The sequence below is a fragment of the Geotrypetes seraphini genome, chromosome 13, assembly GCF_902459505.1.
Source record: "Geotrypetes seraphini chromosome 13, aGeoSer1.1, whole genome shotgun sequence".
Lineage (NCBI taxonomy): Eukaryota > Metazoa > Chordata > Amphibia > Gymnophiona > Dermophiidae > Geotrypetes > Geotrypetes seraphini.
In genome coordinates, this window is record NC_047096.1 from 50,401,824 (window position 1) to 50,412,865 (window position 11,042).

At 41.8% G+C, this 11,042-nt stretch overlaps 1 long non-coding RNA gene across 2 annotated transcripts; it reads left to right on the forward strand.

Annotated features, from left to right (window-relative positions):
* The first annotated feature begins 422 nt into the window (after window positions 1-422).
* On the forward strand, window positions 423-9,711 carry LOC117347841. 2 transcript variants are annotated; one of them, XR_004536854.1, is made up of 5 exons: window positions 423-565; window positions 6,251-6,399; window positions 7,322-7,388; window positions 7,977-8,182; window positions 8,631-9,711. It is a non-coding gene; the product is annotated as an uncharacterized LOC117347841 (long non-coding RNA). The 2 variants fall into 2 exon arrangements; XR_004536853.1 differs by lacking the exon at window positions 8,631-9,711 and having other exon boundaries at window positions 7,977-8,542.
* Window positions 9,712-11,042: the final 1,331 nt, after the last annotated feature.

An 11,042-nucleotide genomic window follows, 5' to 3' on the forward strand; every position in this document is an offset into this window, starting at 1 on the left:
AACACAAATCTTGCCTATCATGCAGACTTCTAGAAGCACCCTTAGTGGAACATTGTCTGACTCTGCAACAAGCTTTTACTGACCTGAAGTGCTGGATAATAGAACCACCACCCCCGCCAGTTCGTGGTAGGAATTTCAAAATTTTACTGAGACAGCGGGAGTAGCGCTGGATCTTTGATCTGAATACCTGTGCTCTGATAAGACTCAATTTAAATATCGAATGGAATGCTTTTTCCTAGTCAGCTCTATTGAAACGACAGCATTCTTTATAAGCTGGATAAAGTAATAAACTAAAGAAAGAAAGATAAAATCAGTTGTCTTGGGTCTAGCTATTATGTCATCACGTTTCAGGTCTATTTATTATGTCATCACGTTTTTTGACGTTACTGAAGCCTATTTCCGGTACGCCATGCGGCCATTTTTGGAGGCAGAATTTTTGAAGCGTTAGGTTCAAGCTATAGGCATGCTGTGTTTTTAGGTTTTGTTTTTTTGTTCTTTCTGCTTTTTATATTTGTTTTTTGTGATATTTGGTTTCTTATTGTTACAGCTTATTCCCCTGACAAAGGTAATTATAGCGAAACAGGGGCCCTGTCGGGAGTTGGCTGAGAGGGGTCTGTAGGAGATTGATCCGGACTCTTTACTATCTTTAGACTCTGCACACACCATATATTGAAGACCTTTGCAGCAGATAAGTTCTTTACTATTTTTTGTTTTGAGTTTTTTTGACTACGAAGATATTTATAAGAGTGGAAGATTTGTAATATGCTCTATATCGTTGTTAGTTTTTTAACTCAAACAAAAGAATGACTAAAACAGTGGAGTTTTTATGACCGAGGATGTGTCTGCACCTTTAAATTGTTATATTTGAAGCTGCCGGGTCCGGAGGATTTGTTTGTTCAATCCAACGTCTTTTATCCACTTGTTAACTAATAACAGTAAATTGCTTGTTGGCTCTTCATATATTAATGTGTACCTGAATGCATTTGTTGGGTGGTTATATTAAGGAGCATTCACTCTAATTATTACTACTCCTAATTACTGCCCATTAAGTGCTTGTTAACACTAGCTATTGATTTTTAGTACCAATTTAACTAATTATTTTGCAGGAAGATCTGTGATCCATGCCAAAAACTGAGTGCCTAAATTTGGCCCACCTATACAGAATCTGGGAGTAAGGAGACAATTCTATAACTGGTACCTCAGTTTAGATGCCCTGAGGTAGAGAGTTGCGCGGGGACAGAAATCCCACCCATCCCCACCAGAATCCTGTCCGTCCCCACCCGAGTCCTCTCCATCCCCACCCTTCTCTGTCAGGATCCTCTCCGTCCCCACCCATCCCCGCAAGGAATTACCTCCATTCCCGCCCATCCCCATTAAAAGCAGCAATTACTTCTGACAGGATCATTAATTCCACAGTTTCTTTTGTGTTTGCGTTGCTGTCTTCCTTGTGGAATCTCTTTGGTGGAACCCTTTTTTTTGTTTTCTGTTCAGGTAATTAACTTATAAACCCCCTCTTTTACTAAGGCTGACGTGTCCATTATATTATATGGACAAACCCTGCTTCCAAAGCCTTCCATCCCCGTGGGAGTCCCGTGGGCCAGAGGGGGGTCCCCATGGGAGTCCCGTGGGTTAGGGGGGGATTACCGCGGGACCTGCAAATTTTACCACGATCCCCGTTCCCGTGCAGACCTCTACCCTGAGGTCATGCAGCGGGAGCATGTTTTATAATGAAAACTATGGCAACACAGAAAGTGATCCACAAACAGACAAATGTAAGCAAATAAATGTACAAGCCTACAGAACAAGTGTACTTAATACGGATAAATATGTTAATTTATCAGTTGAAAGGTTCAAATAATAAATATTATTCACTTAAACTAATTCATTAGTATAGATGATATGATGATGATTGATATGTCAATTTATTATATGAAAAGGTTAAATATTATTGTGAAGTATATAATCAATTTGTGAAATGTATGTAATAATGTATCAAATAAAGTGAATTGAATTGTTTAATTAAATAAAGTACACAAACTAATATTTAAAATTAGAATTAGAGTGTTCAGTGTGGTATCTTATTCAAAACCAGCAGGTTAATAGAATAAAGATGTACTGTCATTACATCATTGCACTGTAATAATGTACATGTTTTATAATTTTAAATGTATGTTAAATTGTGATTTATAATTTAAAATGTATGGGTTCACATGATGTTATTAACAAATTTTTTTTTAAATTATATACAGTACATGTTTTTAATTTATATTCATTCGTGTATTTCTGTAGACCCCTGATGCAGGCCTTCAGTCAAAACACTAGCAGTGCCAGATCTCTGCAGATAAAGAATATTCAGTCCCAGTTCTGTAGGCTTGTACACTTATTTGGTGTTATTTATAATGAAACCAAGGCATCTACATAGAAGCAGAACATAAGCAATGCCTCCGCTGGTCAGACCTGAGGTCCATTGGCCCAGCAGTCCGCTCATGCGGCGGCCCAATAGGTCCAGGACCTGTGCAGTAATCCTCTATCTATATTCCTCTATTCCCTTTTCCAGCAGGAACTTGTCCAATCCTTTCTTGAACCCCAGTACCGTACTCTGTCCTATTACGCTCTCTGGAAGCGCATTCCAGGTGTCCACCACACGTTGGGTAAAGAAGAACTTTCTAGCATTCGTTTTGAATCTGTCCCCTTTCAACTTTTCTGAATGCCCTCTTGTTCTTTTATTATTTGAAAGTTTGAAGAATCTGTCCCTCTTTACTTTCTCTATGCCCTTCATGATTTTGTAGGTCTCTATCATGTCTCCTCTGAGTCTCCGCTTTTCCAGGGAGAAGAGCCCCAGCCTCTCCAATCTTTCAGTGTATGAAAGGTTTTCCATGCCCTTAATCATTCGTGTCGCTCTCCTCTGGACCCTCTCAAGTATTGCCATATCCTTCTTAAGGTACGGTGACCAATACTGAACACAGTACTCCAGGTGCGGGCGCACCATTGCCCGGTACAACGGCAGGATGACTTATTTTGTTCTGGTCGTAATACCCTTCTTAATAATACCCAACATTCTGTTTGCCTTCTTCGCGGTTGCTGCACATTGTGCCATTGACTTCATTGTTGAATCCACCAGTACACCCAAATCTCTTTCAAGGTTACTTCCCTCTAATACTAATCCCCCCATTTGGTAGCTGAACATTGGGTTCTTTCTCCCTATATGCATGACTTTACATTTCCCTACATTGAAGTTCATCTGCCATTTATTTGCCCACTCCTCCAGTTTGTTTAGGTCCCTTTGTAGGTCTTCACACTCTTCCGTAGTTCTAACCCTTCTACAGAGTTTAGTGTCATCCGTAAATTTTATAACTTCACATTTCATCCCTGTTTCCAGGTCATTAATAAATACATTAAACAGCAGCGGTCCCAGTACAGACCCCTGCGGAACTCTGCTCGTGACCTTCCTCCAGCCCGAGTAGTGACCCTCTAAGTCTCCTCTTCTCCAGGGAAAAGAGACCCAGTTTCTCCAATCTCTCAGCGTATGAAAGGTTTTCCATCCCTTTTATCAGATGTGTCTCTCCCTCTGAACCCTCTCGAGTAACGCCATGTCCTTCTTAAGGTACGGTGACCAATATTGGATGCAGTACTCCAGATGTGGACGCACCATCGCCCGATACAATGGCAGGATAACTTTTTTCGTTCTGGTTGTAATACCCTTCTTGATTATGCCTAGCATTCTGTTTGCCTTCTTAGCGGCCGCTGCGCACTGTGCCGTCGGCTTCATTGTCATGTCCACCATTACCCCCCAAGTTCCTTTCTTGGGTACTCTCACAAAATGCTCTAAGTTTCATGCGTATCTGGCTGGCTTAAATGTGGTTGCCTAGATGTTAGCCATATCAATTCCAGGGCATGCTAGTAATCTACAATGGATCCTATGTTCACTCCTTAGCAAATATACACTATGGTGTAAATTCTATATATATTGCCCCAAAAAACTGGTGCCAAAAAGGAGTTAGGTGTCGTTTATAGAATCTCAATAAGTGCCCGACCGCATGACTAACATTTAGGCACAGACATTTAGGCCAATGAAAACTAACCCCCTCTTTTACTAAGGTGCGCTCCCCAATTAGTGCATGCAAACTGATTTAGCGTGTGCTTAATGCTAACGCTAATCGGTTAGCGCACCTCAGGGCTCCTTTTACTAAGCTGCGATAGCGGTTTTAGCGCACGCTTAGCACACGCTGAATTGCCGCATACGCTAGACCTTAACCTCAGCATTGAGCTGGCGTTAGTTCTAGCCACGTAGCGTGGGTTTAGCGCGCGCTAAAATACCGCATGCGCTAAAGACGCTATCGCAGCTTAGTAAAAGGAGCAATTAGTAAAAGAGGGGGTAAGTCTAAATGCATGTGCCTAAGTTGTTCGCAGATCAGGCATATTCTATAACAGTGTGCCTAACTTTTAGGAATGCAATAGCCCCCATGCTTCTCTCTTGGCCATGCCCCCTTTTAAGATCCATGCATTAGTGCTGTCCGATTCAGGAAAAAAAATTTTGATTTGATTCGATTCAGCCTATTGAATTGATTTTTTTATTCGATTCTATTTTCAAACATCCTGGTGGGTTTATTTTAAAGCCTCCTCACCCCTTTTATAGCCTCTTCACCCCATTTTCCCTTTCCTACCAACACTGGCGCTGTGGTGTAAACAAAATAAACAAACAAAAAAGACTTTTCCTCTCTCTGTTAAATCCTAGCTCATGTTTGAGGTCTAACACCACCTCTGGCAGGATACACATTTCAAATCTGACATATTGTAATCACAAAATAAAAAATAAAATTATTTTATCTACCTTTTGTTTTCTGGTCATTATTCAGATCTTGTTGGTCCCAGGCTCTGGTTGTCTTCTGATAACTTGCTTACCAGGGTCTCCTTCTTTCTTCTTTCTCCGTGCTAACCATCCATCTTCTATCTCTGTCCTCCCCTTCTGTTTTCCTTCCCTCCCCCGGAGGTCTGGCATCTTTTCTTTTTTCCTTCTTCATCCCCAGATCCACCTTTTCTCAACTACCCTTTCATCCAGCATCTCTCCCTCCTTCCCACCACCCCAGGATCCACAATCTCTCCCTTTCTCTTCCCAACTACCTTCATATCCAGTATCTCTATCCCCCTCCACATCATCCCTTGTGTCCAACTTCTCTCCCTTTCTGTTCCTTCCCTCTCTAAATCCCATTGTCCACATCTCTCTCCCTCTCCTCTGTTTTTAGACCCATTATTTCTTCCCCCCAAAGTCCGACATATACACGTCACTTTGAACCCCTCCTTCCCTCCCTCCCTCCGTGTACTTCTACACCAGGGCTCCCCTTCCCCAAAGGCCTGCACCATTCCCACTGAAGGCCTGTACCCCACCCCTGAAGGCCTGCCTGTCCCCCCTGAAGGCCTGGACCACACACCTGAATGACTGCACCGCCAGCCCTGAAGGCCTGTACCCTCTTGAAGGCCTGTACCACCCCCTAGAAGGCCTGTCCCCCCTGAAGGCCTGTCCCCCCACCTCTGAAGGCCTGCCTGTCCCCCATGAAGACCTGTCCCCCTGAAGGACTGCACTCCTCTCCGAAGGACTGCCCCCCCTCCCCCCCCCCCGGAAGGCCTGCATGTCCCCCCTCCATCCATTTACCTAATTCCAGCAGCGGAACAGCCTGCAGAGAGGATCGCTGGTACTTTAGTGATCGATGCAAGTTGTCATAGGCTTTCGGAGCTGTCTTCCCTCTGCCGCTGTCCCGCCCCTCCTCTGATATCAGAGGCAGGATAGCGGCAGAGGAAACAGCTCCGGAGGCCGATGGCAACCTGCAAGGATCGCTAAAGTACCAGCAATCCTCTCTGCAGGCTGCTCCGCTGCCGGAATTAGGTAAATGGACACCAGCGGTAGGCCAGGGGGGAAGCCGGACACCATCACTTCCCAACTGACCCTCACCCTCTAAAGCAGGAGCAGCAACTTCCAGCCAGCAAGAGGCAGTGCTGCCACTCCTGCTTTAGGAAGCGAGGGGGAAGGGTCAGTCACCGAATCAGGAGGCCAATTATTTTTGTTTTTAAATCGATTAAAATTAATTCACCTGAAGTGAATCGGTGAATCGATTCAAATCGTGAATTGGGCAGCATTTCCATGCACTATAATTTACATGCACCACTTTATAGAAAGTTGTGCACCACTTTATAGAAAGTTATGTGTGTAAATTCTAATTTATTTATTTAAATTTTTATCCTGTCCTCTCAAAAGCTCAGAGCAGGTTACAAAAAGAAAATCACAATGTCAGAAGGACACGAGGGGTACAGACAGGAGTATACAAAGGGAGTCTGTCCACTGGGTGTCTTAGCAGAAGAGGAAGGTCTTCACTGCTCTTCAGTGAGTCCAGTGACCTGATCTTGGTAGGTAAATGGTTCCATAGTCGTGGAAGAAAGTGGCTGTAGGAGCGTGTGCCTGCTGTTTCCATTTTGAGTGATCTTCCTGGGGGGATGCTGAGCTGTCTTTCTGAGTCAGAGCGGAGAGAGTGGTTGGGGGTGCATGGTTGTAGCTTAGATGCTACGTAGGCAATTAGTGCTGATAATTGTTTGTTAGTGGCCAAATATCAGTGCTGATTGGTTCGTTAATCAATTAAGTTGCATGCACAAATTGGGTGTGTTCCCAAGTTTTCGCAAACAACTTAAAGTGCCATATATAAAATCTGGTTCTATGTGGGTTAAGTAGGTAGTTGCAAAATAGCATTTAGCCTGATATTCTAAACATTTACACTTTTAATGCGTGTATAAACGTGAATACTTACTTTACAGAACTGTCTATTAATTGCCTAAAAGGTATTGTCAATATTCATGCTAATAATTTCAGAAGTTAGGGCCCATTATTATTATTGCTCCCTCGGTTTCATAACCTAGGTTCTCGGCAATAGAGTTATAATATGCAAATTTTTTCATATTTAATTTACCCCCTCTTTTCCGAACTGCTCTGACGCTCATAAGAATTCTATGAGCACTGGAGCAGTTACTGCCGCTGCTGGCGCTAAAACCCGCACTATGCGTTGGTAAACGAGGGGGGTTAATGCAGAGTTTATATCCTGCTAAATCATCACACTGGCTTCAAAGAAAACAAATAAAAACTAGACTTATACAATAGCCAAAGATCTACGGTAATCAGGCACTTTAAGTAATTTCCCTCTCTGTCCCAATGGGCTCACAATCTAGCTGCAGTACCTCCGAATTATCATAATAGAAAACAGACATAGATGAAGGAAGGAAGATGAAATGGTGATCAACATAGTAAAATATATAATGGTGATGCTTGTTTCTGTTACAGGGTTTGAAAACAACTGTCCACTCTGGGAAGAAGCTCAAGGATGCACATGTACCTGAGCTTTGAAAAAGTAAACTTAACGTTAAATAGATAATCTCAGTGTCTATATTTTATTTTACTCTGCTTATTTTGATTTTCAAATAAAAGCTGTTTTAGAGTTTAGACTAGCATTTAAAGTTGCTGTTTTAGAGCTTACTATAGTGTTAGTGCAGAGAACAGCTGGCAGTGAAAGGAAACCTTTCTTTAGAGCAGGGGTAGGGAACTCCGGTCCTCGAGAGCCGTATTCCAGTCGGGTTTTCAGGATTTCCCCAATGAATATGCATTGAAAGCAGTGCATGCAAATAGATCTCATGCATATTCATTGGGGAAATCCTGAAAACCCGACTGGAATACGGCTCTCGAGGACCGGAGTTCCCTACCCCTGCTTTAGAGAATGGTGGCAGCCTGAAGTGGAGAGGACCTTGTGATATTATGGTGGGACTTGTAGTCAGGAAGGATTGGGGTTGTTTTCTCCATGAATGGCACCAGTTGGGGGTTGCAGTTGAGGAAGGATCGTTTTTTGTTTTTTTACATGATTGAAAGTAGGTCTTTTTGTTTGTGATTTGATTGAGGGGATACTTGACTACAGGCTGCCTGACACCAGGTTTTTCTGTTTCAGCCCAAACCAAATCTGTAGCTGAAATTCATGGCTCGGTTTTGGCTAAAACCAAAGCTGAATCGGAGACCGACCTGGCCCTGCCCCTGAACAGCACCCACTCTCTCCTCCTGCAACCAGACAGAGCCTCCCTTCCCCCCCTCTCCGTGGCCAGTCTTTTTTTCTCCTTCCCCCAGTGATCAGAGAGCCCCCCTCTCCCGGATCCACCGGTGAGTACCCCCTCACTTCTGGCCCTGCCATCAAAATAGCAGCCATTTGATATTGGAACCAGCATAGGAGCGACTAATCGCTTTCCTTTGCCCACACACAAATATTTGTAAAATGTTGTTCCTGATGTGAGTGTGCCATCAAATATATGTGCATTTCTGCATGTCTTAAAGGTGTTTTACACAAGGCTCTATGTTTTACAGAGCCTTTTAAAATATACCGCTAGAATTGTGCATGTCCTGACCTGAATGTATGAATTCTGATCTCAAATATTCAAAGTAATATGGACCTTTGCATATACTGGAATTAAGTGCATTGCATATTAGACCATTTTTTTGCATTCAAGTATCATCATTAAATAATTTATTTTTGAACAATACACTCCTTTGGGGCTGGCTGTGTTTCATTTCACAAATCTAAGGTTTTGAAAGACTGTTTCTTCTGCCCTAGACCAGAAAACAACCCAGGAGCATGTGATACTGTTGTGCCCTCAAGATGCCTAAAAAATCCCTGTGCCCTACTAGAAAATGGGGCTCTATATAGACTTAATCAACTGGAATCTCAAAGAGAAAAGGAAGGGAATCTGAGCGGAGTCTTTAAGAAACTTTGCCAGTAAGATGAGATGCTAAGAATAAAAAAAGTGTGTTTTTAATTTTCATGGAGATTAAAAAAATTAGATGTCTAGCTATAAATTCTCTCTCGTCAGAGCTTATAAATAGACTTGATCAGGTGCTGGGCATATGGCTGCTTTTGGGGCACGCCTGAATATGATCAAACACTAAAAGAGACCCAGCCTAATCTCTTTGCCTCATCTACAAATGTGCACATTAACCTCTCCGGTTCAAAGCGGATATTAATTTTGGAATTTTTACTGTCGGAAAGTTCAAGGTGACTCCCTGGCTTCTGTGTGCCAGCACTGCTGCTGCAGCCACTCTCCCTTTTACCCTTTGAAGTCTTTTGATCCATTTCATGCGTTGCCCATCATATAATTGGAGAGACATCCATTTTTATCTTTGCCAGGTATGATTCAAACCAGACAGTTGTATCCCTTCCTGTCCTCTGACTTTTGGCTTTTGCGAAGTAACCCAAAATAGTTTAAAATAAATAAAAGCTTAGTCTGGATGTATTTCAGTCAATGGAATAGAAAGAAATGCTATTAAAAAACAAAACAAAAAACCCACTAACCAATAATCTACAATAATAATCAACAATGATAATAAGAGACAATTTTCTAAAATACACAATGCAATAATATCTGTACTATGTACAATTTTCCCAAGAAAATCTAAGTGTAATTTTTTTTCTTGAAAATGAGCAAGTGAAAGGCGCCTGCATTGAAAGTGACAATGGGGCCATTTTACTAAGACGCAGTAAAGGTTTGCAGTAGCCACATAGTAAAGTTAAACTTCTGTTTAAATGTTAGGAGCATTTTCAATATCTGACCTTTGCAGTTAATTAATTAATTAATTTGGTTTTATATCCCATCCTCCCAGAGGAGCTCAGAATGGGTTACAGGTTTGCATGCATAATAAAGGGGTCCTTTTAATAAGGCGTGCTAGCCGATTTAGCGCATGCTAAATGCTAACGTGTCCATTATATTCTATGGACGCGTTAGCGTTTAGCGCATGCTAAATTGGCTAGTGCGCCTTAGTAAAAGAGGGGGAAAGTGTATTTAAGTGAAGTGATTGCAAACTTAGGGCTCCTTTTATCAAACCGCAGTAAAGCTTTTTACCGCAGGCCAGTGAAGTAAATGCTCTGATGCTCATTCAGTTCCTATGAGCGTTTGTGCATTTACCTCACCGGGCTGCGGTAAAAAGCTCTAACATGGTTTGATAAAAGCCAGTGATAGAATGGTAAAAGATGACATGGCAAAACATAATATGGACAACTCATGGTAAAACAATATGACAAATGCAGACACAATACATTTACCATGTGCTAAGTGCATGCCACAAAAGTGGTATTAAGTGATCTGTATTAGAGAATGACATGGGGACAAATTTTTCCTCATCTCCACGGGAACTCATTTTCCCGTCCCGTCCCGGCAAGTTCTTTTCCTATCCCTGGTCCATTCCTGCAAGCTCTGTCCTCATCTGCAGAAGCTTTAAAATCATGCGTTTGAGGCTTGTGCGGCTTGAGGGTGTGGTTGAGGAAGAGCTTACAAGAATGGGCAAGGGACAGTGCCAAAACTCACTGATGGGGAAATTGAGTTCCTGTGAGGACAGGGAAAAATTTGTCCCTGTATCATTCTCTAATCTGTATTATCTACTGCCTTAACAGTTAACCTGCAGTGTGTTACTGAAGAAACAGAAAAACACTGCAAGTGTGTAATACTGATTTATTTTTTTACTGTTTTTTGCCTCTGTCTGTAGTTTTTTGTTATTGTATAAATATTTGTCTCTTTTGCTCAAAGACTCTAGGATAAATATTCACAAGTTCAAGTTCAATTTATTTGATATACCGCAAATATAAAACCAGGGAGGAAATATTAATTGTCATTCTGTGAGGAATTATATGAGTGTCGGAATTAATACTGCTGCAGCTGGCGATAAAAAGCCTAACCTGCCTTCGTAAAAGGGGGGGGGGAGATGAATATAATTTTTAAAATGAGACTCCTTTGTTCTTGAACTTCCATAATCTTCATTTGACCATTAAAAAAAATAAAATCACTTATCTGCACATTTCGTAGAAAACAGTTTTTGTACCTTTTAGAGGATAATGTGCCAACACCAATTCATGTTTCGCTTCTGGCGGTTTCAAGGCTTAATCCCCTTCAGGTACTGTACTCCAAATTCAAGTCTTTTGTGCTTGTCAAAATATTTTGATTATTGTAATTTGATATACTTAAGTTTGCCTGACATT